Raw genomic sequence first — 27,150 nt, 5'->3', positions numbered from 1 at the left:
TTGCCCTTTTAGGACATACTTTTTCCACCACAAGTTGGTTTGAGGTGAAACCACTCAGATTGAGAAACTGTGTAAGAAGCCAATCGTGCTCAAATTAGAGAAGCTGTAGACTTTTCACACTCAAGATGATGTAGCACCCTCCTGTTACAGCCACACGTCAAAGAGCGGACAATATTGGAGCAGTTGCTCCAAGAGACTGAAAACACCATCAGGATCTGGCCCTTTCATCTTTTTTTTTTACATTTATTTATTTTTGAGAGACAGAGAGAGACAGAGCACAAGTGGGGAGGGGCAGAGAGAGAAGGAGACACAGAATCTGAAGCAGGCTCCAGGCTCTGAGCTGACAGCACAGAGTCTGACGTGGGGCTCGAACTCACAAACCCCAAGATCATGACCTGAGCCGAAGTCAGACACTTAACCAACTGAGCCACCCAGGCACCCCATGAGAGGCTGATGTTTAAATGCTTCCTTTTGATGATGAGGCAAAAGAGCCAGAACAATGCAGGCTGCCCATCCCCAGGTGAGCCTCAGGAGAGATGTTCCCACTAGGTGGTTGTTCCCCTCACACCCTGTCCCCTCCATGGTCTCTCCTGAGCCAGGGTCCTTCCTCTGGGACTTCAGATTCATCACATCCCTGCATCCCTGCCCATGTGTACCTGGCAGGTGTCTCAGCCCACCAGCAGGCAGGGATGCTGGGGCTTTGTGGACCCAAGCTGCAAAGGCTCCTAGATAAAGGGAAGGTCAGTTTAACAAGCCCAGGGCTACTGAGCCCAGTGTGGGCCCCACAGCCCAGGGCTGCGTGAGGGTCAAAAATGGAGAAGAAATCCAGTGTCTTAATGTGATTCCCTAAGGTAGCTTGAATCCAGAATGATGGCAGTCCCAAGAGCACCATCTGGCTCTCTGGGGTAAGGATGGGTGATTTTCCAAGATCAGTTGCTCTGGAACCATTTCCTGTGATTTGAAGTTCTCACCTGCTCTGAGGGGTGGGGGGCCCTCGATGCCCTATCCTGGGGCTTGTGAGTGGAAGGAAAGTCATCAAGAGGCATTTTCTGTTCGCTTTGAAAAATGTTCTCTTAGGGGAGGGGAAGAAAAAAAAAAGAGGTTAGAGAGGGAGAGAGCCAAAGCATAAGAGACTCTTAAAAACTGAGAACAAACTGAGGGTTGATGGGGGGGTGGGGGGGAGGGGAGGCTGGGTGATGGGCATTGAGGAGGGCACCTGTTGGGATGAACACTGGGTGTTGTATGGAAACCAATTTGACAATAAATTTCATATACAAAAATTTAAAAAAAATTAAAAAAAATAAAACCTGAGAATAAACTGAGGGTTGATGGGGGGGTGGGAGGGAGGCGGGAGGGTGGGTGATGGGCATTGAGGAGGGCACCTGTTGGGAGGAGCACTGGGTGTTGTATGGAAACCAATTTGACAATAAACTTCATATTTAAAAGAAAATGTTCTCTTAGCCTTAACCATCTCTTAATGCCGTGGGAGACTCCTCTCTCTTGTGCTGCTGCAGGCCACATGCTTCACCTTGAGGGCGCTAATTCAGCTGAATATCTTCAGAAAAGGCAAAGGGTTTCTTAAATATAAGGGGGAACTTCAACAGACACAGAGAGAACCTGAGTTAGAAGGTTCCCAACCTGCTCAACTCTGGTGTCTGCCTCCTCATCCCCAGCCCTCATTTTTCCTTTTTTATTTGGTAATTAAATTTTTTTATGTTAATTTTTTAAGTGGCTCTACATGGGGCTTGAACTCATGACCCTGAGATGAAGAGTCTCATGTTCCCTGTACTGAGCAAGGCTGTCACCATTTTGTTCTTCTCTCTTTCCTTTTTTATTTTGGAGGCACATCTTAGACTCCTCAGCTCTCTTGAATCTTTTGATCTGTCCCCGCTTCCATACTGCTATATCCTCTACCGCTCTTTCCTTCCCTGCCCAGCCCTTCCCCTCCCACCTTCGCCCCTCAACTCTGGATAATCATTGGAGCTTTGAGCATCCTCCCCACTGTGGACTCTTGAGGGGCTCAGAGACCCCACGAGCAACCATCTGGGGCGGAAACAGGCTGACGGGGAACAGGAAACAAAGCTCACCACCAACCCTGTGTACTTGTCACACCCCGAGCTTTTTCTTTGAAGTCAGGAAGGTCTCAAGGGCCCCTGGGTTCTTCACCCCAATTTGTCTTTTAAAGACATTGTTAACTATTATAGAAAAAAACACATAATATTAAATTTACTACCATTAACCATTAACCAGTGGATAGGTCAATGGCGGTATATAGATTCTCAGTGTTGCACAACACATCTCCAGCATGAGTTCATTTTGTGACTGAAAATCTACACCCACAGTTCTGTGTTCTCTCCTTTCCGCCCTGACTTGCTCTGAGTTCCTCTTTCGTTTCTATAAATTTGACTACTTTACATACCTCACGTAAGTGGAATCTTAGGGTATTTGAGTTTCTGTGATGTGCTTAGTTCACTTAGCAGCAAGTCAGAATCATCTCCTTGTCTAAACCTGGACAACACCCCACTATACACAGATGCCCCATGTTCTTCATCCACTCCTCTGTCTGTGGACACGTTGGCTGCTTCTACCTCTTGACTCTTGAGAATTACACAGCAATGTATGGGGATGCTCATAAACTGCCTCCAATTCTTATGGATATAAAATCTGAACTGAGTTTGTGCGATCACATGGTAAGTCTATTTCTTGATTTGGGGGGAACTCTTCACTGTGTGCTACAGCAAATGTGCCATTTTACATTTTGTCCAACCATGTGCCAATGTTCCAATATCTCCATATCCTTGCCAGCATAAGTTGTTTTATGCTTTTCGGTTTTTGAATGCTTTGGTTATTGTTGTTGATTGTGACCATCCTAATGGCTGTGACATGATATCTCCTTGCTGTTTCATTTGTTTTCTGTAATATTAGTGGTGTTGAGCATTTTCTCATCAGCTTGATGGCCATTGTATATCTTTGGAGACGTGTATTCAAGATTTTTGCCCATTTGTTAATTGGGTAGTTTGTTTTCTTGTTGTTGTTGAATTTTAGAATTTCTTTACATACTTTAGATGTATCAGTTAATTCCCTAACTGATACACAATTCGCAAATACTTTCCCGATTGTGTAGTTTCCCTTTTCACTCAGTTGAGTGTTTCTTCTGGGGCCAATAGTTAGTAAGCTTGAAATGGCCCCACTTGTCTATTTGGCTTTTGTTGCCTGTGCTTTTGGTGTCATGTCCAAGACCTCATTGCCAAATCTAATGTCATCGAACGTTTCTCCTGTTTTCCTGTCTCAACGTCATAGTGTTAGGTCTTCTGTTGAGATCAGTTATCTATTTCCAGTGAATTTTTGTGTATGGGAGAAAGGAAGGGTCCTGTTTTCTTCTTTTGTGTGTGGATATCCAGTCTTCAGAAGAAGTTTCTTTGAAAAGACTGTCCTTTCTCCATTGGGTGGGATTGGCCCCTGTCAAAGATCGTTTGGCCATCTGTGGGAGGGTTTATTTGGGGGCTCTCTGTTCTGTTCCTTTGGTCTACATGTGTGTTTCTATGGAGGTTTTGTTTCCTGTAGTTCAGAAATATGTTTTGAAATTGGGATGTGAAGCCTCCTGATTCTCTTTTTCTAGATTGTTCTGGCTCCTTGGGGTCCGTTGAGATACCATATGAATTGAAGGATGATTTTTTTCTACTTCCTGCCAAAAATTCCATTGAGATTTTAATGTGGATAGCATTGACTCTGTAGATCACTTTGGGGGGTAGGGACATTTTACCAATATGAAGTCTTCCGACACATGGTTCTGTTCCTGATCAGGATGGATTTTCAAAGAAGCAGTTGCTCTAGTCCCCGCTCCTTCAGTCTCCCCAAACTCAACCCTCTGAAGGGTTCACTCACCTCTCCCACCCCACTCAGGGACTGTCTGAGCTGATGAGAGGACAGGGTTTCCAAGGCTTCAGGTCTGGAGATTGTGTGAGGACGTTGAATAAGCCAGACTTTTTCTCAACTCCTTCCAAGTTTTTCTTCTCTCCGGTTTAACTATCTATTAATCCATGGGTATCTCTTATTCTGTAGTTGTCATCTCTTTTCTTCTGTCACCAACTGTGCGTCACTGGTATGTCACTAATTCAGTTCAATATCTCTAGAAATGGTAAACATCTGCTAAGGAAACTGGGGGATTTAGATGGGTATTTCCAGCAACATGGGAACCCCAACCTGGCTCATCTAAGATTACTCCCTTCTCATCATGCAACTAATCCTTATTCATCCTTTTTTTATACCTAAGATTTTCCCTTCAGCTTTCCTGAATCCTTTGATTGTCCCCCATCAACACCCCTTTATCACTAACTGGCAAACTTCTGCTTTCCTTCTGAACTCTCAACTTCCTACTCACTAGGGCATTAAGTCTTAACCCCTTCCTTTGTCTTCCTCTTGACCCTTGAGCATTTGGGGATAAAATCGTGTAAAGCAGGGTAGGGAATCTGTGTGTGAAACATGGTTCATGATTAAGATGGCATAGACTTGTCAGGGCAGGAGTGTCTAGGGGCGTGAGGAGTCTAGGTGGAGGCTGACCCACCTGCTGTGGGGAGAGCAGCTAGAACGTGAAGGATGAGGTGGGAGCCTTAGGGGTCCCAGCCTTGCAGCCTTAGGGGTCAGTGTGAGAGGTGGGGAGGGGGGTTGGTGGAAATGTGAAGATTCTTAAAGACTCAGAGAAGCACCCTGACACTGGGCACAAAACACTTGATTCAGGGAGCCCATTTTGGAGTAGACAGTCATAAGGATGGACACAAACCTCCAGAAGCTGGATGCAGAGCTGTTTGTATCTCTCAAGGGAGTTAGATGCACACAAAGAGCTCCCAGGACACAGCAGCATGTGGGCTAGGATGGGATACTAGGGATATGGGACAGACCACAGGACATGCCCAGCTGGTGGGGGTTCAGAGTCTGGAGAGTATGGAGGGATTGGACAGCACCAGGACCCCATGGAGGCAGTGGCTTGACTGCCAGTAGCCTGGCAGAAGGGTGGAGACTGAATGCCTATGAATTAAAGAAAAAGCAATTACTCTGAGAAGACTTTATTTCCTCACTCATTATGTCTTGTACTATGTTTGCCTGAAGACAGTTTCCAAGATCTTCAGGTAACTTAAAATATTACCCTTCTGCTAAGTTAAGCTAATTATAGATATTCATTAAATACCTAAATGATTTCCAAATGGGCTGAAACAAAGCATAATCACACCGTTATGAATATATTGCTTCTCTTAATGAACATGTCCCATTTGCCGTGTTGTAGCGAAGGGATGTATATGTATACAAAGGTTTGGGAGAACCCTCTTCACAATGTCTGATATCCTATTCTGGTTTTGACAGTCCTTGGTTATCCAACACTCAAATTATCCCTGTGAAATAGAAGTTTCTGTAGGAAAGATAATAGTCCTTCCACATGAATGAGCCTCTGGTAGGAAAAATCAGGGAGCAGAAAAACAACTTTGGGAGCAAAGTATGAACTTTATGAGCACAGTTTGTCCCGGTGTAAAAAGGCATGCATTGCAACATAGGACAGACGAAAGTGTAGGACAGAGCCCAAATGCACATAGAGAGTGTGGCAAAAGGTTCAGGGTCAGGGAGTTTTATTTGTCCTGGTTTTCTCAGGCTGAGATTACCTGGGTTCATGTAAAAGAGCTTTTTGCAAGAGCCTTTGGTGTCAAGTATTGTGATGTCCAGGTGGAATTCAGTATTTTTTTTTTTTTTTTTTGTTACAAAGACACAAGTTTTGTTGGATGTTCAGTCTGCTTTTAATAAGAGAGTGTAAAAGGAAAAGATTCTCCTCTTCTGAATAACCTGCAAACAGCCAAAGAACGAATCAGAAGGAGCAAAAGTGTTTCTGATCATGGGAAGCAATGGGATCCTTGCATAGGGCTGGGAGCATGAGGAGGTACAAGTGGGGTGACGGCATTGTACCACAATCACGTACCCGGGGCTGCAACAAGGTGACCTTTTTATTTTTTTTTTAAATTTTTTAATGTTTATTTATTTTTGAGACAGAGAGAGAGACAGAGCATGAATGAGGGAGGGTCAGAGAGAGAGGGAGACAGAATCTGAAGCAGGCTCCAGTCTCTGAGCTGTCAGCACAGAGCCCGACGCGGGGCTCGAACTCACGGACCGTGAGATCATGACCTGAGCCGAAGTCAGCCACTTAATCGTCTGAGCCACCCAGGCGCCCCCAAGGTGACCTTTTCAAAGCTTTCTTTTTTTCCTTTTTAATATGAAGAGAGAATTTCTGGAGTTCTTTTAGTACTGTGTTAGAGCAAATAATTGGCCCCCAAAACATCATGAATTTTATCCCTGGATCCTGTGAATGTCATATTCCCTGGCAAAGACACTGCCCGTGTGATGGAGTTAGAGATCGTGAGATGGAAAGATTATTCTGGACTGTCCGGGTGGTCGCTCTATGTACTCTCAAGTGTTGAGAGGGAGAGTGTGTGTGTGTGTGTGTGTGAGAGAGAGAGAGAGAGAGAGAGAGAGAGAGAGAGAGAGAGAAGGGAGATTGGCCCAGGGAGGAAAAGAGTAAATGTGAGGATAAAGCAGGGGAGAGAAGGTGGATGAGATGGGGAAACAGGACCCAGAATGAGGAAAGCCTCTCAAAGCTACAAAAGAGAGGAAAACACATTCTTCCAAAGAGTCTCAGGAGGGTACACATAAGTACAGATGCCTCCATTTGGGTAGAGTGAAGTCCATTTGGGGATTGTAGTTTCCAGGACTGTTAAAAAATTTATAAACAGGTTGGATGTTCAATGGAGATGACATTGAAGACAAAACACTCAAGTTGGGGGAGCTCCTGGTCAAGTGGGGAGTCATTAAGCTGTATAAGCCAAGAGAACTGCAGACAGAGAGTCAGGGGCTCAGGAGCTCAAGGCTTGTCAGAGGGGGCCCAGATGAAGGAGGAACGGGCTGGAGGTGGAGGTGTGGGGGAGGTGAGAGTCCAGTGGGGGAGCGGAGTCCAGAAAGGCAGGAGGGATTGCAGGGTGCAGGGATCACACAGAGACCAGAGGTGATTGCAGGAAGGAAGGGGGTTTCTGGTCTGGTTGCCAGGCTCTGGGGATGGGGGTGGGGAGGGCGAGGGATCCTGCTTTGGATAGGGAGGGCCAGGGTTTCCCAAAACAAGTATTTGGACACAGATTTTAGAGGAACTGGAAATTTTCTCTGAGGCAGGTGGACAAAGAGTTGATAAAGGTAACCGCCGCAACCCCCCCCCCCCCCCGCGCCAGCCTGTAGAAGTTCTTCTGAAAGAGATCTGAATGACACAGCATAAACAATGAGTTTTAATATTTGTAGATTAAATTTATTATTGTAAATTAAATTTAATATTTGTAGATTAAGATTTGTAGCAAATACTACCCTGGTACTAGCTGGGTGGAATTCCGGAAAGCAAGCTCTCTTCTGAGAATGGCGGCCAGATGTAGCCCTTTTTGATTGGCACAGGCTAGTCATGTGACATCCAGGTGTGGGCGGGCATAGGCCCAACTTCAGCGGTGATCTCCCGGCTCCATGTTGGATCTCCTTAACATTGTGATTCCATTTCCTTGTTTCAGTTCACAGTTGTGTTGTGAGCCAGTGTTCTTTGTGAGTCCGGTATAAGGGGCCAGATGACAACTCACGGAGAGAGCTGAGCACACATACAAGCTCCACTGGATGTAGATAATCTAGGAAGTTAATATCTTCTTCTCTAGATAACAAGTATTTCCTCAGAGAGCTCAGATTGCGTAGCTGTAACAGTAGCTAAACCACAACCACAGCTGTGGGTTTAGAAAACATCTTGCGTCGAAAGCAATATGGCATATTTAGCAAGAACCTTCCAACATTCAGCTTGCAGACACGGGAAGCAAGATTGCGCAGGGCATAAGTAAGGATAGTCTTCAACAGAAAATGGCACAGCATGTTTGACCAACCTGTGTCGTTGCACTGGTTCTCCAGAAATGGCACGGGCAACTCCAGGATATACATTCTTATGTTGTTCAGGACAAAGGTGGCTACAATGTTCGCAATTAATTCCATGACGGCGAAGTTGATACTAAACGTGACTGAATTGCTACAGGACAGAAGGAGTGTGCTCTTCTCTGTTTCGTTCCCAAAATTTTGTCTCGCATAGAAATCCAGCCTTTTATAATTCCTGGAATGAGTCATTCTCTGACGTCACACTCTTACACGAAAGAGGGGCTCCTGGCCAATGAGATTGTAACATGTGTCTCAGCAGCCAGTACCGGTATAAGAGAAGCATTTCTCACAACAGAAGGCACGTGTCAGATGCTACCTTGCAGTCTGCATACCAGCAGAGTTACCGAGAGGCCTAAATTTGATTCTTGGTGCTCCAGATCTTCTGTAAAGGAGTAGCTCTGTTTATGTTTTCAGGAACCTTGCAGTTCTCCAATGTTCCAATGGAGCTCCCTCCTCTAGCCTAGGGAATGTGTATGGGAGGAAATTAATGCAATGGTGCAATTTTCTGGCCCCTTTCAAGATTTCCTGACAGTCTGTTCATCCCAGGGACCATTGTCATCTTCCTTCATCCTGCCCTGCTGACCACATGCTTCGCTGTACTGCCCTCGCTTCAGTCAGTAGCTTCAGAAATGGCCAGGTTTTCTGAGATACCCCTGGGAATTTTAATGGCTACATGGGGCACCTTGGGAATTGCAAGCGGGCTCCTTTGAAACCCCCTCCTCTGCCACCTTTCTGTTCCTCCTTCCTCCTGTTTTGCCCTTTGACTTTCCCTTCAGTTCCCTTGGATCCTTTTTTTTTTTAATTCTTTTTTTTTTTATTTAAAAAAGTTAAATTATTTTTCTATTTTATTTTGAGAGAGAGAGAGAGAGAGTGAGAGAGAGCAAGGGGGTAGGGGCAGAGAGAGCGGGAGACAGAATCTCAAGCAGGCTCTGCGTTGTCAATGCAGAGCCAGTTGTGGGGCTCAAACTCACTGTGAGATCATGACCTGAGGCAAAACCAAGAGTTGGACGCTTAAAGGACTGAGCCACCCAGGTTCCCATCCCTTGGATCCTTAGATGTGTCCCCTTTCAACACCTTCACCTCCTCTAGCCCTCTGTCTACACCTCTGAGACCTTCCCCTTCCCACTAGGACTCCTCTGCTGTGACAGTCTCTGGGGCTTCGTTGTGCTGCCCCCATCATGGTCATTCAAGGGACTCAAGGACCCCACCTGAGGCTGTGCAGCTCCATGGAAGTGGGCTGGATATTATGTCGCTGGGACAGGCTATGGAGACACTCAGATGGCTGGCTGCTTGGTCTGTCCTCAGTCTCTTCCTGCAGTTTCATCCAGAGCCTCCATTGGCTGACACATGAGGGCACAGGACATCTTCTGAGTCCCCTCCACAAAGATCGATAGGAGTGCTTCAGGCCTCTTCTTGAGCAGGTGACCTCAACTTGCCCAGTCCCCTGGCACCTGCTCCTGGTCAGGAGGTCAAGGTGAGGAAAGAGTGAGAGCCAGGACTTTCCACTAGGAAGTTGTCTTCGTTGAACAGATGCTCTAAGCACTCTTGTTGCATCTGTCTCTCTGATGAGTGCGTAAGGACCGAGAAAAGGTCAACTGAGGCACATTCATATTTTCAAGAGTTTACCTGAGCATATAGAGATTGGAATTGGGCAGAACCAGAGCACAGATGGCCAGAGGTACTCCAAGAACAGGAGCCAGGCCAAAGGTTTTTCTAAAGAAGAGCTGGAAGCAAAGCAATAACATAGTTTGATTGGCTATGGCTGGAGCTTTGGTCTTCTTTGGGCAAACCAAGTTGGCGGTCTATGCTTGGCTTCCCAGTTTTCTCTTCTGGGGTGGGGGTGCTCTGACCCTAGCTCAGGTTTTGGTTTGGCTGTGTAGGCCACCAAGGTGTTAGAGCCACCTCAGCCTGCTGTTGGCTTGTTTAATTACATTAGTAGAGTGTATGTGTCCTATGTGTAATATGTGCCCTCCTTTGCCTGGTGGTACTAGATGAGTCCCTACAATTCCTGAGAGTCTCCATTGTAAAGGCTATAGAGAAAAATAAGTGAATATTTGTAAAAATGTCCTTAGGTGAAGGAAAGTGAATGAATTCTGACAAAACATTATTTCAATAGCAATGGTATCTTGTCATATGTCAATGTGAAAATGATCTGTATCTCTTGGTAGTTTACAGACTTGTACTGTGCCAAATTAAATGAAATACTGACCAGTCTGTAAATACCTAGATGAATTCTAAGTAAGTTAGCACACTAAATCTTAGTTACCACAAACAGTTTTCAGGCTACAAGTACTTTTGTGCCTGTTAATCTGTTAATGAATGTGTTCATTTTTGCCAAACTGAGAATTACTAAAAGGACTTCTTTGCTTATAAGTATGTGTGGTATGTCTGTCCATGTGGTATGCTTCAAAATGCTGGGCATTTGAACATGGCCCATGTTCCTTTTTTTTTTTTTTTTTGAAAAAAATAAATTTAATCATGTGATGTTTAAATTAAGGAGTGTCTGTCTGATTGGATGGGGGCCTCCAAATGTGGGGAGATGATTGGGTGGAAGCCAATAACCTGGGTGGTAACAGAATTCATTCAAGGTGAAAGAAAAGAGACAGAAGTTTATTGAATATACTGCAAGGGATTGGTGGGCAGGATAGTGGAGGAGAGGCTGTTTGCAAGGAGGCACTGGGTGGGGGCCATATTTAAAGCAGGAAGGTGATGGGGCGCCTGGGTGGCTCAGTTGGTTAAGCGGCTGACTTCGGCTCAGGTCATGATCTCATGGTCAGTGAGTTCGGGCCCCGCGTCGGGCTCTGTGCTGACAGCTCAGAGCCTGGAGCCTGTTTCAGATTCTGTGTCTCCCTCTCTCTGACCCTCCCCCGTTCATGCTCTGTCTCTCTCTGTCTCAAAAATAAATAAATGTTAAAAAAAAATTAAAAAAAAAAATAAAGCAGGAAGGTGAGGAGGTATGGGACATATGGAATTTTCCCTTTCTTGGTAACTGTGCCTGGCTGTAAGTAGCCCATTGGTCAGTTAGGGCTTATGATTGTTTTGAGGTGGGTCACCCAATAGGCCTGTTTGTATTTAGCCAGGGGGTCACTGTGGGCCCTTTCTGCAGTCCATCGCGCAAACCTGTTTTCCTAAAAGTGCCTCTACAAATCATATTTGCCAGTATACACTACCAGGAATACACAGTAAAAAAAAAAAAAAATACACAGAAGTGGGGGCAGATACTTACAATGGGGCAAAACCCCAAGTGAAACAGAAACATGACTTGAAAATTCTACTATACATTATTTGGGCATGGCAACTACTGAAAACTTTGTCTTTTGATGGTCTTGCTGACACTAATAGTTTCACCTTTGTCGATGATTGTGATTCTGATGATGATGACAACAGGGATATTCTAAGAGCATTTTAAAGAGCTTTCTTCTGGGGCGCCTGGGTGGCTCAGTTGGTTAAGCAGCCAGTTTCGGCTCAAGTCATGATCTTGCACTCGTGAGTTCGAGCGCTGCATTGGGCTCCGTGCTGACAGCTCGGAGCCTGGAGCCTGCTTTGGATTCTGTGTCTCCCTCTCTCTCCAACCCTTCCATGCCCATTCTCTGTCTCTCTCTCTCCCCAAAATAAATAATAAACATTATAAAAATTTTGAAGAGCTTTCTTCTGTCATCTTCATAGTATATACAGGTAGCATGGTATATCCACTTATGTGCTACTTTCTTTTCACTGAGCTTTCGTGAAGTTGCAGAATGACCCTAAGTAGAGCCTGACTGACAGGCAGGATTCAGGGGTCTACTCGTTATCTGCCAAAACCGTGTGTGGCTTAGGCACAGTCATCTGTCTTTCAGATTCTTTTTTGTCCTACAGGAAAATAAGATATTGCAACAGAGGTTACTTTTTTTTGTCCTTTTCAGGTCTATTAGAAAATTTATGCAGAATGCCTGCACAGTAAGATCTATACTATATGAATCCAAGGAGATGCTTATTCTGACTAAAATATTTCCTCAGATCTGATCTATGCTCTTTGTGAAACTCCCAACAGTACCATGTCTCATGCACAGAGTCAACAGGCCTCTTCACTGCATTGCTGAATATTTTCAAGATGAAAAGCTTGTTGAATCCAAAACAGTGAAAGTAAAGTGAAAAGCAACATAGGTCTTTGAGGGAGAAATCAGTGCTCGTGGTGTTGGCTTTAATGATGTGGAGAATAAAGGCAAAAAGAAATGTAGATAAAATTAGATTTCCTTACAGCTCACAGCCCTCTAACAAGTCCCTGGGACAGGCAGAGTGACTTTCCTGTAGGAACTCAGCTACCTTGCCGTCAACACTTTGCTCAGGGCAAAAGGAAACCTCAGCTTGACATTATCCCGACCCCCCAGGATCCTGTGAATCTACTCTAAACATATAGAAATTCCTTTGGAAACTTGCTTTATCTTTCTTCCCCAAAATATATGTTAGCAATCATCCTCCAAGCATATGGCCCCCTGATATACATCCGAAGGGTCTCATGACTAAGGGTTTACTAGACAGCAGTAAATGACCTTTTCCTAACAGCAGCTAGCCTCTCAAGGTCCTGGAAACCTGGCTTGAAAAATTCCTTAGAGACTTATACTATCCCTAACCCCCTCCCAACCTGAAGGTATGTAATCAGTCACTCGTCACATCCAAGTGCAACTCTCTTTTTTGCCCCTGGGTCCTGTCCCTGTGCTTTTTTTCTTTTTAATTCAAGTTAGTTAATAGTGTAGTCTTGGCTTCAGGAGTAGAACCCAGTGATTCATCTCTTATATATATTTGTGCTCATCCCAAAAAGTGCCCTTCTTAATGCCCATCACCAATTTAACCCATCCCCACACCAACCCCCCTTCCAGAAACCCTCAGTTTGTTCTCTGTATTTAAGAGTCTCTTATGGTTTCCCTCCCTGTTTTTATCTTATTTTTCTTTCCTTCCTGTATGTTCATCTGTTGAGCTTCTCAAATTTCACAGGAGTGAAATCATATGATACCTTTCTCTGACTGACTTATTTCGCTTAGCATAATACCCTCTAGTTCCATCCACCTTGTTGCAAATAGCAAGATTTCATTCTTTTTCATCACCAAGTAGTATTCCATTGTGTACATATTTGCGACATTTTCTTTATCCGTTCATCAGCTGATGGACATTTGGGCCCTTCCCATAACTTGGCTTTTGTTGATGGAGGTTGCTATGAACATTGGGGAGCATGTGCCCCTTCAGATCAGCATTTTTGTATCCTTTGGATTAATTCCTAGTAGTGCAATTGCTGGGTTGTAGGATAGTTCTATTTTTCATTTTTTGAGGAACCTCCATATGGTTTTCCAGAGTGGCTGCAGCAGTTTGCATTCCCACCAACAGTACAAAAGGTTCCCCCTTCGCATCCTCACCAGCATCTGTTGTTGCCTGAGTTGTTAACTTTAGCCTTTCTGACAGGTGTGAGGTAGTATCTCAATATGGTGATGATGAGTGATGTTGAGCATCTTTTCATGTGTTGGTTGGCCATCTGGAGGTCTTCTTTGGAGAAGTGTCTATTCATGTCTTCTGCCCATTTCTTCACTGGATTATTTGTTTTTTTGGGTGTTGAGTTTGGTGAGTTCTTTATAGATTTTGGATACTAACCTTTTATCTGATGTGTCATTTGCAAATATCTTCTCCCATTATGTCAGTTGCCTTTTACATTTGTTGATTCTTACCTTTGCAGTGCAGAAGTTTTTTATCTTGATGAGGTCCCAATAGTTCATTTTTGATTTTCTTTCCCTTGCTTTCAGAGATGTGTCGAGTAAGAAGTTGCTGTGGCGGAGGTCAAAGTGGTTGCTGCATGTTTTCTCTTGTAGGATTTTGATGGTTTCCTGTCTCCTGCTTAGGTCTTTCATCCATTTTGAATTTATTTTTGTGTATGATGTAAGAAAGTGGTCCAGGTTCATTTTTCTGCAGGTTGCTGTCCAGTTCTCTCAGTACCATTTGCTAAAGAGACTGTCTTTTTTTCCATTGGATCCCCTTTCCTGCTTTGTGGAAAATTAATTGGCCATATGTTTGTGGGTCCATTTCTGGGTTCTCTATTCTATTGCATTGATCTATGTGTCTGTTTTTGTGCCAAGATCATACTGTCTTTGATGATTACAGCTTTGTAATACAGCTTGGAGTCTGGAATTGTGATGTCTCCAGCATTGCTTCTCTTTTTCAACATTACTTTGGCTATTCAGGATCTTTTGCATTTCCAAACAAATTGTAAGATTATTTGTTCTAGCTCTGTTAAGAATGCTGGTGTAGGGGCGCCTGGGTGGCTCAGTCGGTTAAGCGGCCGACTTCAGCTCAGGTCAAGATCTCGCGGTCCGTGAGTTCGAGCCCCGCGTCAGGCTCTGGGCTGATGGCTCAGAGCCTGGAGCCTGCTTCCGATTCTGTCTCCCTCTCTCTCTGCCCCTCCCCCATTCATGCTCTGTCTCTGTCTCAAAAATAAATAAAAAACGTTAAAAAAAAAAGAATGCTGGTGTTATTTTTACAGGCATTGCTTTGAATGTGTAGATTGCTTTGGGTGATATTGACATTTTAACAATATTTCTTCTTCCAACCCATGAGCATGGAATGTTTTTTTCATCTTTTTGTGTCTTCTTCAATTGTTTTCAAAAGCTTTCTATAGTTTTCAGCATACAGATCTTTTACCTTTTTGGTTAGGCTTATTCCTAGGTATTTTATGCTTTTTGGTGCAATTGTAAATAGGATCAATTCCTTGATGTCCCTTTCTGCTGCTTCGTTACTGGTGTATAGAAATGCAACCGATTTCTGTACATTCATTTTATATCCTGGAACTTTGCTGAATTCATGAGTCAGCTCTAGCAGTTTTTTGGTAGAGTCTTTAGGGTTTTCCATGTAGAGCATCATGTCGTCTGTGAAGAGTGAAAGTTTGACTTCTCCCTTGCCAATTTGGATGCCTTTTATTTCTTATTTCTCTTTGTTGTCTGATTGTGGAGGCTAGGACTTCTAGGACTATGTTGAACCACCGTGGTGAGAATGGACATCCCTGTCGTGTTCCTGATCTCAGGGGGAAAGCTCTCAGTTTTTCCCCGTTGAGGATGATATTAGCTGTGGGCCTTTCATATATGGCGTTTATGATGTTAAGGTATGTTCCTTCTATCCCGGCTTTCTTGAAAGTTTTTAATTTTTTAATGTTTATTTATTTTCGAGAGAGACTCAACCGACTGAGCCACCCAGAAAGAGAGACAGAGTATGAGTGTGGGAGGTGCAGAGAGAGAGAAGGAGACACAGAATCCCAAGCAGACCCCAGGCTCTGGGCTGTCAGCGCAGAGCCTGATATGGGGCTGAAACTCATGGACTGTGAGATCATGACCTGAGCTGAAGTCGGATGCTCAACTGACTGAACCACCCAGGTGCCCCTCTTGAGACTTTTTATCAAGAAAGGATGCTGTATTTTGTCAAATGCTTTTTCTGCATCTATTGAAAAGATCATTTGGCTCTTATCCTTTCTTCTATTAATGTGGTGTATCACATTGATTGATTTGTGAATATGAAACCAGCCTGGCAGCCTAGGAATGAATCCACTTGATCATGGTGAATAATTCTTTTAATGTACTGCTGAATTCAATTTGCTGTTATCTTGTTGAGAATTTTTGCATCCAGGTTCATCCAGGATATGGGCCTGTAATTCTCCTTTTTAGTGGGGTCCTTGTCAGGTTTTGGAATCAAGGTAATGCTGGCTTCATAGAATGAGTTTGGAAGATTTCTTTCCATTTCTATTTTTTGGAATAGTTTGGGAAGAATAGGTATTAATTCTCTTTAAATGTCTGGTAGAATTCCCGTGGGAAGCCATCTGGCCCAGACTCTTATTTGTTGGGAGATTTTTTGATTACCAATTCAATTTCTTTGCTGGTTATGGGCCTGTTCAGATTTTCTGTTTCTTCCTGTTTGAGTTTTGGCAGTGTGTGTGTCTATAAATTTGTCCATTTCTTCCAGATTGTCCAGTTTTTGTAATTTTTCATAGTATTCTCTAATAATTGTTTGTATATCTGTGGTGTTGGTTGTGATCTCTCCTCTTTCATTAATGATTTTGTCTATTTGGGTCCTCTGTCTTTTCTTTTTGAGAAGTCTGGCTAGGCGTTTATCAAATTTATTTATTCTTTCAAAAAACAAGTTATTAGTATCATTGAACTGTTCTAATGCTTTGTTTTATTGTTTTGGATTCTATACTGTTTATTTCTGCTTTAATCTTTATTATTTCCCTTCTCCTGCTGGCTTTGGGCTTTATTTACTGCTCCTTTTCTAGCTCCTTTAGGTGTAAGGTTGGGTTGTGTATTTGGGACCTTTCTTGCTTCTTGAGATAGGCCTGAATTGCAATGTATTTTCCTCTTAGGACTGCCTTTGTTGCATCTGTAAGTGTTTGGACTGTCATGTTTTCATTTTCATTTGCTTCCATGTATTTTTTAGTTTCTTCTTTAATTTCCTGGTTAACCCTTTTATTCTTTAGTAGGATGTTCTTTAACCTCGATGTATTTAGGGGCTTTCCAAATTTTTTCTTGTGGTTAATTTCAAGTTTCATAGCATTGTGGTCTGAAAATCTGCATGGTATGATCGCAATCTTTTTGTACCTGTTGAGGGCTATTTTGTGACCCAGTAAGTGATCTATTCTGGAACATGTTCCATGTGCACTTGAGAAGAATGTGTATTCTGCTGCTTTAGGATGAAATGTTCTGAATATACCTGTTAAGTCCATCTGGTCCAATGTGTCTTCAGAGCCATTGTTTCCTTGATTTTCTGCTTAGATAATCTGTCCATTTCTGTAAGTAGAGTATTAAAGTCTCCTACAATTAAAATATTATTATCAATAAATTTGCTTAGGTTTTTGTTTAATTGGTTGATATATTTGGGCTATCCAAGTTGGGGGCATAAATACTTACAATTGTTAGCTCATCTTAATTATGATATAATGCTCTTCTTTATCTCTTGTTACAGTCTTTGTTTTAAAATCTAGTTTGTCTGATATAGGTATGGCTACTCTGGCTTTCTTTTGATGCACGTTAGCATGACAGGTGGTTCTCCATTCCCTCAGTTTCAATCTGCAGGTGTCCTCAGGTCTAAAATAAGTCTCTTATAGGCAGCATATAGATAGATTTTGCATTTTAAAAAAAAAATTTCTTTTAATGTTTATTTTTGAGAGAGAGAGAAAGTGTGAGGGGGGGAGAGGCAGAGAGAGAGAGAGAGACAGAGAGAGAGAGAGAGAGAATATGAATCAGGCTCCGAGCTGTCAGCACAGAGCTCAACACAGGGCTTGAACTCATGAACCATGAGATCACAACCCAAGCCAAAGTCATATACTTAACCTGCTGAGCCACCCAGGCACCCCTTGTTGTTTTTCTAAATCAATTCTGATACTTTATGACTTTTGTTTGGGGCATTTAGTCCATTTACATTCAGAGTGGTTATTGAAAGATATGAACTTAGTGCCATTGTGTTATCTGTAGAATTCATGTTTGTGGCAATGTTCTCTTTGTAGTCTTTGCTGCTTTCCACTCATAGAGTTCCCTTAGGGTCTCTTGCAGGGCTGGTTTGGTGATCATGAACTCCTTTAGTTTTTGTTTGTCTGGGAAAGCCTTTATCTCTCCTTCTATTCTCTTCTAGCTTTTATCTCTTCTTCTATTCTGAATGACAGCCTTGCTGGATAAAGAATTCTTGGCTGCATATTTTTCCTAGTCAGCACACTGAATATTTCCTGCCACTCCCTTCTGACCTGTCAAGTTTCAGTGGACAGGTCTGCTACTAACCTTATGTGTCTACCCTTGTAGGTTAATGACCTTTTGTACCTAGCTGCTTTCAGAATTCTCTCTTCATCTTTGTATTTTGCCAGTTTCACTATGACATGTCATGGTGTTAACCAGTTTTTACTGATTTTCAAGGGAGTTCTCTGTGCCTCTTGTACTTAGATGCCTGTTTCCTTCCTCAGATTAGGGAGGTTCTCAGCTACAATTTGTTCAAATAAACCTTCTGCTCCTTCTTCTTACTCTTTTTCTTTGGGACTCTTGTCATATGGATATTGTTCCATTTCATGGAATCACTTACCTCTATAATTCTCCTCTCATGATCTAGTAATTTATTTTCCCTCTTTTTTTTTCAGCTTCATTATTTTACACAATTCTATCTTCTATTTCACCTATTCTCTCCTCTGCTTCTTTAATCCCTGCTGTCACCGTATCTAGTTTATTTTGCATCTCAGCTATAACATTTTAGAATTCATCCTGACTAGTTCTTAGGTCTTTGATCTCTGCAGCAAGGGTTTTTCTGGTGTCTTCAGGCCCATCTGTGAGTCTTATGACTGTTACTCTAAATTCTTGTTCACTATATTGTTTATATCTGTTTTGAGCAACTCTCTGGCTGTGATTACTTCTTGACCTTCCTTTTGGGGAGAATTCTTCCATCTTGTCACTCTGGCTTAGTTTCTTTCTTTTGCATGTTTTATTTTTTTTCTTTTGCATGTTTTAAAAGCTTGTTATGTGTCCTACACCTGAGAGTACTACCATATTAAAAAGGAGTCATATACTGTGCAGGGCCTGGTATTCCAGGAAGTGTTTCTGGTGTATTCTGTGTGCATTCTGTTGTGTTTTAGTTGCTCTTTCCCATTGGTCAGTTCTCTGCAGAGCTTCTCCTTGCCTTTATTGGTGGAGTGTTTGGACTTTTAACTGGATGTGCTTTGATTTGTTTGTTGAAGTAACCCTGGAAAAAAGGGAGGGGAGCCTGATCCCATAAAAAGAGAGAAAGGGAAGAGGAGAAAATAAAACCAAACTGAGAATGAAAAAAAGATAAGGCTAATTCCAGAGAAACAGAGGAAAATAAAGAATAAGGAAGAGAAAAGATGGAAAAAGAATAGAATAAAAATACCTGATTTTATATATATATATATATATATATATATATATATATATATATAGTATATTTAATATACTATATTTAAATATATATTTAAAAATATATATTTAATATATATATAGTAAAACCTTGACATTTCTTGAATATATATATAAAACCTTGACATTTCTTGAATATATATATAATATATTTAAAATATATTATATATATATATGTATGTGTGTGTGTATATATATATATATAGTGTGTATATATATATATATATATATATATATATATATATATATTAAAACCTTGACATTTCTTGAAGGCTCATGGATTCTCAGAATGATGCAGGAGCAGGGGCTTGACTTTGAAATCCCTGCTTCCATTAGCACAAAACAAAAGGGTGAGATGGTCTTTCATGGGCTTGTGACCAGGCATTGCATTCTCTTCTTCTGTAATGTAGGTCCTCTTTGGCATCTTTTTCCAAAAAAGCACCGTCTCATCACAGTTAAAAACTCTCTTCGACAGGCAACACTTGGAAACCATGAGCTTTTGGAACTTGGTAGCAAACACTTCAGCTGCCTCAGATTCTGAACTCGCAGCCTCTCCATGCCTCACAACACTATGGATGCCACTTCCCCTCTTAAACTTACCAAACCATCCCCTGCTTGCCTTGATGACTTCTTCATTTTCTGTTGATGTAACTGGCAGTTTACTTATGAGGGTGGTGTACAAGGTCTTTGCCTTCTCGAAGATAAAGTTCTCGGTCACAGTCCTTTTACTGCATCTAGTTCCCTTATTTATTCTTTTGTCTTTAATATTGTGCAAATGGTTGATGTAGACTTCCTATAAAATCTTTCAATTTTGGCCACTTGCATACCTCATTCATACTTCTCAATGATTTCCTTCTTAACTTCCACCATAATCATCACCTTCTTCTTACTGTCTTTGTTTTCAACCTTTTTCTGCATGAGGGCCATTGTATATGCTCGCACAGATGTTGACTATGGTACAGTGTTAATGAACACTGTGTTAATGAACGCAGTGAATAAACTGTATTTAATGTAACTGGCAATAAGGCAGCAGAGGAAAGTGTCAATATCTGCAGGCAGCCTGACCTAGACTGAAGCAAAGCCTTCCTAAGCTTACTCTTGTATGGAAAAGCAAAGACTGTCCATAGGTGCTTTGAGGTGACAAAAAATACACTAGTGCCTTCCAACATTCTCAAAAGTCACTGATTTCTGCCAAAATCCATGACCTGCAACCAAGCATGCAAGCATGGGAGATGATCACCCACAATCCTGCAGTGAGAGAGAGAGAGAGCAAGAGAGAGAGAGAGAGGATTCATCGATTGATTATTGACTGGGTTTGGAGTAGTGCTTGTACTTTCTGTTCTGTTTTCTGGAAAGAAGGAACCCTGGTGTTTTTGCTCTTAGGCTATCTAGAGCTCATTAAACATAGAGAGTCAGATCTGGACACTTAAACATTATGAAGACATCTGTAGCAGATTAGAACACTTCTTTATTTTTAAATCAATGGGTAGGTGTAAACAATCGTTGATCAGTTAAACATGGTGAATGAACACCCATTGTTCTGATCTTAAACCAGCGGGGCCAAATTGACACAGTTCAAAACATTTAAGACTAATGAAAACATTAGATTTCTCCTTCCTTAGATCTACGAGGCAGCAAAACAGATTGGTTTTTCAGTCAACAAGGTTTTATAGATTTCTACAAAGAAATAGTGAAGAAAAAGCTGAACTCTACAAGTGAAATGCCATCTAGTAAAGTAGAAGAAATGGTACAGTGAGCTGTTTGGTCACCTCCAAGATTTAACCGATGTGAACATTTAGATATTGGCTTCAGATCTCCCTTTTTGAGAAAAGAGGCAAAATGTTACATAAAATCAGACACCAGCTCCTCCTCCCTTGCTGCCCTCTTTCCCCAGAGGTAATGACTTGCTGTAGGAAGAGGGCTTTATCCTATGCCTGAGACTTTTAATAGCTGTTTGGTTGATCCTATTTACACGATTGTATTCACCAATAACATGTAATATAGCTTTTTTTAAAAAAATTACGTAAATGAGTCATAAGCTAAGTATTTTTTGTCCCAGGATTAAAAAAATCCTGAGTCTTTTTTACATATAGCATTGTTGTTCTATGTAATCTCCTTCATTTTATTTATTTATTTATTTATTTATTTATTTATTTTTTAATGTTTATTTTTGAGAGAGAGAGAGAGAGTCGGGAAGGGGCAGAGAGAAAAGGAGACACAGAATCTGAAGCAGTCTCCAGGCTCTGAGCTGTTAGTAGAGAGCCCAATGTGGGGCTCAAACTCACAAGCTGCGAGATCATGACCTGAGCTGAAGTTGGACACTCAACCAACTGAGCCAATGAGGTGCTCCTAATCTCCTTCATTTTTTTTTTTTTAATTTTTATTTATTTTTTTTTAATCTCCTTCATTTTAACTGCTGGGTAGGATCCCACCTGAGGAATAAGGCACAGATCATTCCCCTACTGAAAGGCAGTAAGTTGAAATCACTGCTAGCAGAGCAAGACTTCCATACCCTGGAACATATTTTCTTAGGCACAGGTTGAAGACTTTCCCTGGGGCATATACTAATACCCCAAAGTGGAGGCTGGTTGCTGGCTCTGGGGCAAGAGCATCTTTAATGAGAATGGATAGTGCCAGAGGACTCCTTGAGTGGTTCTACTAATTCACATGTCTGCCCTGAAAATGAAGAATTTTAATTCGCCAGAGCCTCACCCCACTCCACTATATAAGTCCCTGGGGACTCTACACTCTTCACTTTGTCTGTAGGAGAACAAGTTCACTGACTACAGACTGTGAGGAAAAGCACACGCTGCTGTAGAAACAGTAATTCTGTAACTCTTGATGGGTTTCATTCCACAATAGAATTTTTGCAGGCTTTTTGGGCAGATATGTATTAGGTAAATGCGTGGCTTTAAAAAGCCACTTGGGATCCACTTTCTTGGTAGAAGATTTGAACTTCTGTCTCTCATAAATCAGAGAGCAAGCTAATCAGGAAGGATAGAGAATATTTGAGCAATGCAAGAAGCTTGGCATATATGTAAAATGTGGTCATACTCATTTTCAAGCACAAATGTCAACTTTATAAATATCTGCCACATACTAGGCCACACAGCAAATTTCAGTCAATACCCAGACATGGAAGACTCTGTAAACACTATGCTATGAAAGCAGAAAACTGAATAAAAGGATAAGCCGAACACCACCATCTGCATAGAAACCGTGTGTGTGATGAAAGAATCATGGTTGAAGAAGACACAATAATGGCAATTTCAAAATATGCCTGGGTGACAGTAAAAACTTTACATAGAACCCACAGGATGCAAGCCAGGTGGGCTTGTGGGCAAATTTTAAATGTTAAGATGCTTAACATAGAAAAGAAGAAAAAGATGGTCATTGTAGAGCTAATTATCCACCTATAGGAATAAGAAAAGGAACAAACTCAAAGGAGAAAGAACATAAACATGAACAAGAAACACAGATATCTGGAGATGGTTTTTCCTTTCTTTTTAAGCTTATTTATTAAGTTTTGAGAGAGAGAGAGAGCACAATCGGGGGAGGGCAGAGAGACAGGGAGACACATAATCCAAAGCAGGCTCCAGGTTCTGAGCTGTCAGCACAGAGCCCAACACGGGGCTTAAACTCACTAACCGCAAGATCATGACCTGAGCTGAAGTCAGACACTTAACCGACTAGGCCACCTAGGTGCCTTGGAAGTATTCTCTTAAAACTTTTTATTTCGTGGAGGAGTTTGTTGAGGATTATCTTTAACTTGAAGATTTGTTAAATCTCACCCATAAAGACATCAGGGCCTGGTACTGTTTTTTTGATGGAGGGAAATTAGTGATTCACATTTTAATTTTTTAGTTATTGCTCTATTCATATTATGCCTTTGTTCTGAGGTGAGGTTTGGTGATTTACATTTATCTAGATAATTGTTTATTTCATCTATATGTGAAAATACACTGGCCTAGCTTTTGTGGTAGTCTCTGATAAACTTTTCTTGTATCTCCCTGATAAGTCTTTCAAGATTTTGTCAGTATATCAATCGAGCCCTTTCTCTCTGTCTCTAGCATCTGCTAGGTAGTATGCAATCACTCCCAGCCTGTCTTCAGTAAGAACCCTGTTAGGTCAGCTTAGCAGGAATTACTCTAATTCTTGGTAATTTTCCATCCACCGACTGCCCCACCGTGCTCTTGCTTATAAATCACCACTCTTCTTGTTGACTTAGAGTTGAGTCCAATCTGTCTCCCTTACTGCAAACCCACTGTTGCAGTCAGCCTCAATAAAGTGTGCCTTATTGTCTGTAATGAGTGTCAGAATAGTTTTTCAATAGCACATGGAAAGGAGTAATTACAATATGGTTGATGAGGCAAGATGAAAGTACATAACGGGCTGTGGGGCTACGATGGAATCAGTTGGGGCTTGTGAAGTTTCAGGAATTTGAAAATATTAAGACAATTGAAGAGATAGTGTTTAGGATGAATTAAAAGACTGGAGACCTAACAGGTGTGGGAAACACAGAGAAATTAGCCCACTTTTATGGGCAGGGCATGGAAGGACCTCCTAGAACAAGTGTCCAGAAGAGCTTAGCTGTCTGATAGGCATTTCAGTATTTCACGTCCACAATGAAGCCTTGAGTTTTTTCCTTTCCTTCATGGTTTTGCCAAAAATACTACCTCAGTTTCTCAGACCATACAATCGTGCCACTATCCCCTGTGTGTTGAACAAGGCAAAAGCTTGAAAAGGAGCAGTGCAGGCTTCCAATCTGGACACAATTTTCAAGTGTGTTTGGGGCTACACAGTGCTGGAGATGGATGCCTTTCCAGCACTTTCTAGCATGTGGCCTGAGGGTGTGTCCTGGGAGTTCTGATGGCTGGACTTAGGAAACCCGTCAGTGGGATACTTTCAAGGAGAGCAAGGGCTGTAAGAAAGTGTAAAAGTAATGATCATTTACATAAAAAATGAGAGTTCCAGCTGAAGAAGTACAGTGGGTGTTCCTCATAATCTTCAGTGTTGGAGAAATAGGACAATTCATACATTCTTTCAGTGTTGAAATGAATTAGTTGACAGGAAAATCCAAATCTTTAAACTTAATTTCAGATGAGACCAGCTGAGCGTCATCGTCACAAAGAAGGCAGCTGACAGTCCACTTCCAATGTGACTCTTTTCTCCAGATGATACTTCCGTGTGACCCAAGGCAGTGAGGTCCCCAGAAACCCAGACTGAATTCCATATTATGTGACAGAACGTCTTACACTTGGACTCAGAGACTCAGGTGGGTACCTGCAGGTCCACGTGTTAGAAATCTGACCCCAATGAGTTTGCTGGTCACTAGAGATACCTGAGGGTGTTCCTAGACCCAGCATTGCCCCGTTCCCCTTCCCTTTCTGTCAGTGCACGACCTGCACTGTGACACCGAGGGCTCCTAAGGCATGGTTGGTCACAGGGCTCTGAGGATGAACATCCATGGACGCCATGAGACAGAAGCTGCGTGCTGGCAGGTGCATACTCCCGGACTCTCCCAGATCACCTGGGACATATGTCAGCGGTTTGCGTTCTTGTGCATGGTCCCCTGGTGTCTGAGGGGAGAAGGGAGGATGAGGCTTTCCAATAATGGGGTATTTGCTCCTGCCAGTAACCTGGTGGTGGTGGATTTTGAGTTGTGTTTTTTCTTTTTCTCTAGTATATTCAAGCTGCATGAGGAATCGAAACAAAAGATACTCAGGAGAAAATGTAGTTTGGATTATTATGTTATTCTACTTGGGCCTGTAAAGCACAGACATGCAAGTGATCCCAACTGAACACAGAAAACAAAGAAGATGGAAGGATGCAAATGGTTAATAGTGACCCGACCGGTGACTCTCCGACTCCTTAGCTGCAACGTACAGGACAGCACTGGCAGGGCACCAGCAGGGCGGCCAGGAAACAGCGTCCCAGGCTGTGGCTCAGGAAGGGGCTGCTCCAGGTGGGACCCCGCTCCACTCTGCGTGCTCTGTGTGCTGTCCCACCGCCCACCCAAATCCATCCTAACCGAGTCTGAAGACCTCCCAGCCGAGGCCAAAGCCGTGAGGATCGCGTCCTGCTGGCCTCTCACAGAAGCTGGGACCCAGCGGAACCAGTGCCCGCAGGCCCTCTCGTCTGTCTGATCTGCACGCATAATTCAATCGTTCACTTCTGGTGTTCACACAGGCTCAGCCTGCACGCGACTCCTCCTGATACAGGTCTTGCCCTCCACTGGCTGCTGAAGCAAGGATCCTGAGAGTCACTACTGAATCTTTCAGCTCCTCTCTGCTCCATGTGGAAACCGTCACCAAAGCCTCCATAGGTCCCCCACCTGCCCCAATATTTCTCACATTTCTCTATCACCTGCTTGTGCCCTACAACCATGTGTCCACACTGTCCTTTCCTGTGTGGACCTGGCTGGGTCTAACCGGGCTTCCGAGGGGATTAGGTTCCTATGGTTGCTGTAACAAATTACCACACACTTAATGGCTTGAAAACAAGACAACTTGTTAATCCTGGGGTGCCTGGGTGTCTCAGTCGGTTGAGCGTCCAACTTTGGCTCAGGGCATGATCTCGCGATTCATGGGTTCGACCCCGCATTGGCTCTGTGCTGACAGCTCAGAGTCTGGAGCCTGCTTTAGATTCTGTGTCTCCCTCCCTCTCTGCCCTTCCCCTGCTCATGCTCATGCTCTGTCTCTCTCTCTCTGTCAAAAATAAAAATTAAAAAAATTAAAAAGGAAAATGCTTAAAGAAAAACAATTTGTTAATCTTAGAGTCTTATGTTACAGTCAGATTAGAAGCTTGACACAAATATCTCCCCCAATATAATCTCCCTATTTAAAGTCTAGCCTATTAACAGCTTTAATTCCCTGTTGCTATGCCCAGTCCCATGTTCACAGGCTTAGGAGCAGGGTGTGAATATCTTTGGGGGTCACACTATTGCCTACCACACTCAGTTTCCACCATCTCCTCTCTCTGAGGCCTTCTCCACCCGGCAAGCACAGCCATACCCCCATAATAGCATCTGGGCCCTGAGTGTCCAGCCACTGTCCCTGGCACCAACCCCTCTCCAACGCCGTGGGCCTGGGGTTGCTTCTGGTTACAAGTCCACTGTGTCACATCTGCCACCGTAAGGTTCTTCTCCAGGGTCCCTGACTGCCGTCCAGGAACTTCACCATGAGCAAATCTAAAGTGTATTTGAGGGTTGGGTGTTGTGGCAGTGAAAACACCTGCATTGGTCAGGAGATGGAAATGGTCAGCAGGAGTTCAGGCAGGAGCGTGAGTGCCCTCTGGTGGATGGTTCCTGCTGCTGGAAGAGCAAACAGGGCCCTGGACAGGAGACAGGAGGGCTCAGCTTGGACAAAGGGCACATTCAGGTCCAGAAGGAGGCATATTTAGAGGGGATGAACTTATGGCTGCCCGTGGCTCAGCAGCTGGAAGACTGGTTTTTGCCAAGGGTATAACCACAAATCAGGACACCACTGGGTTATATTGCCAGGTTGGCTGAGGGAAATTCTGTAGACATTGGGATGCAAAAACATACATGACCGCAAATCGACATGTGATGTCATTAGACACGTCCTCTGATGTTCTCAGCATCCTGAGAGGCATGTTAGCCATGAATCAAAGTCATACCTTCATTTGGAAGAAATATCTTGTTAAGAAGAACATGATATAATAGGAATTCCTCTTTATCTTCAGAATCATATACCTTGGCATCATTCCTTAACTATGATGCCCCTAAAATGGACCTAGTTAACTTAGTTGGGGGCTGGCCAGTGTTGGGGTCTGGTTCCCACCACCTGCGAGCTGACAGCATCCTGTCCTCCAACTCCGGACCCCTCTTGGAACCACAGGAGCCTCTGATGCTCCGTCATTAAAGGAGGGGGCCTTTTGGATACAGGTGTGCTGATTCGAAGGCGCACATGCACCCCAATGTTTATAACAGCACTATCAACAATAGCCAAAGTATAGAAAGAGCCCAAATGTCCACCGACGGATGACTGGATAAAGTAGTTGTGGTATATATATTCAATGGAGTATTACTCAGCAATGAAAGAGAATGAAATCTTGCCATGTGCAACTACATCGTTGGAACTAGACAGTATTATGCTAAGCGAAATTAGCCAGTCAGAGAAAGAAAAATATCATGCGACTTCACTCATATGAGGAATTTAAGATACAAGACAGATGAACATAAGGGAAGGGAAATAAGAATAATATAAAAACAAGGAGGGGGCAAAACATAAGAGAC

The 27,150-nt window shown here is 42.8% G+C and overlaps 1 long non-coding RNA gene across 1 annotated transcript; it reads left to right on the top strand.

Annotated features, from left to right (window-relative positions):
- Positions 1–2,339: 2,339 nt before the first annotated feature.
- On the top strand, positions 2,340–26,437 carry LOC109258025 (uncharacterized). Its single transcript, XR_002076170.2, has 4 exons — positions 2,340–2,690; positions 23,994–24,168; positions 24,577–26,030; positions 26,099–26,437. It is a non-coding gene; the product is annotated as an uncharacterized LOC109258025 (long non-coding RNA).
- The last annotated feature ends 713 nt before the right edge of the window (positions 26,438–27,150 follow it).

This window comes from Panthera pardus, unplaced genomic scaffold (assembly GCF_024362965.1).
Source record: "Panthera pardus isolate Hobbes unplaced genomic scaffold, ASM2436296v1 HiC_scaffold_18, whole genome shotgun sequence".
NCBI classification, from domain to species: domain Eukaryota; kingdom Metazoa; phylum Chordata; class Mammalia; order Carnivora; family Felidae; genus Panthera; species Panthera pardus.
Note: the sequence above shows the minus strand (reverse complement) of the source record. Positions and strands in the feature narration are given on the sequence as shown.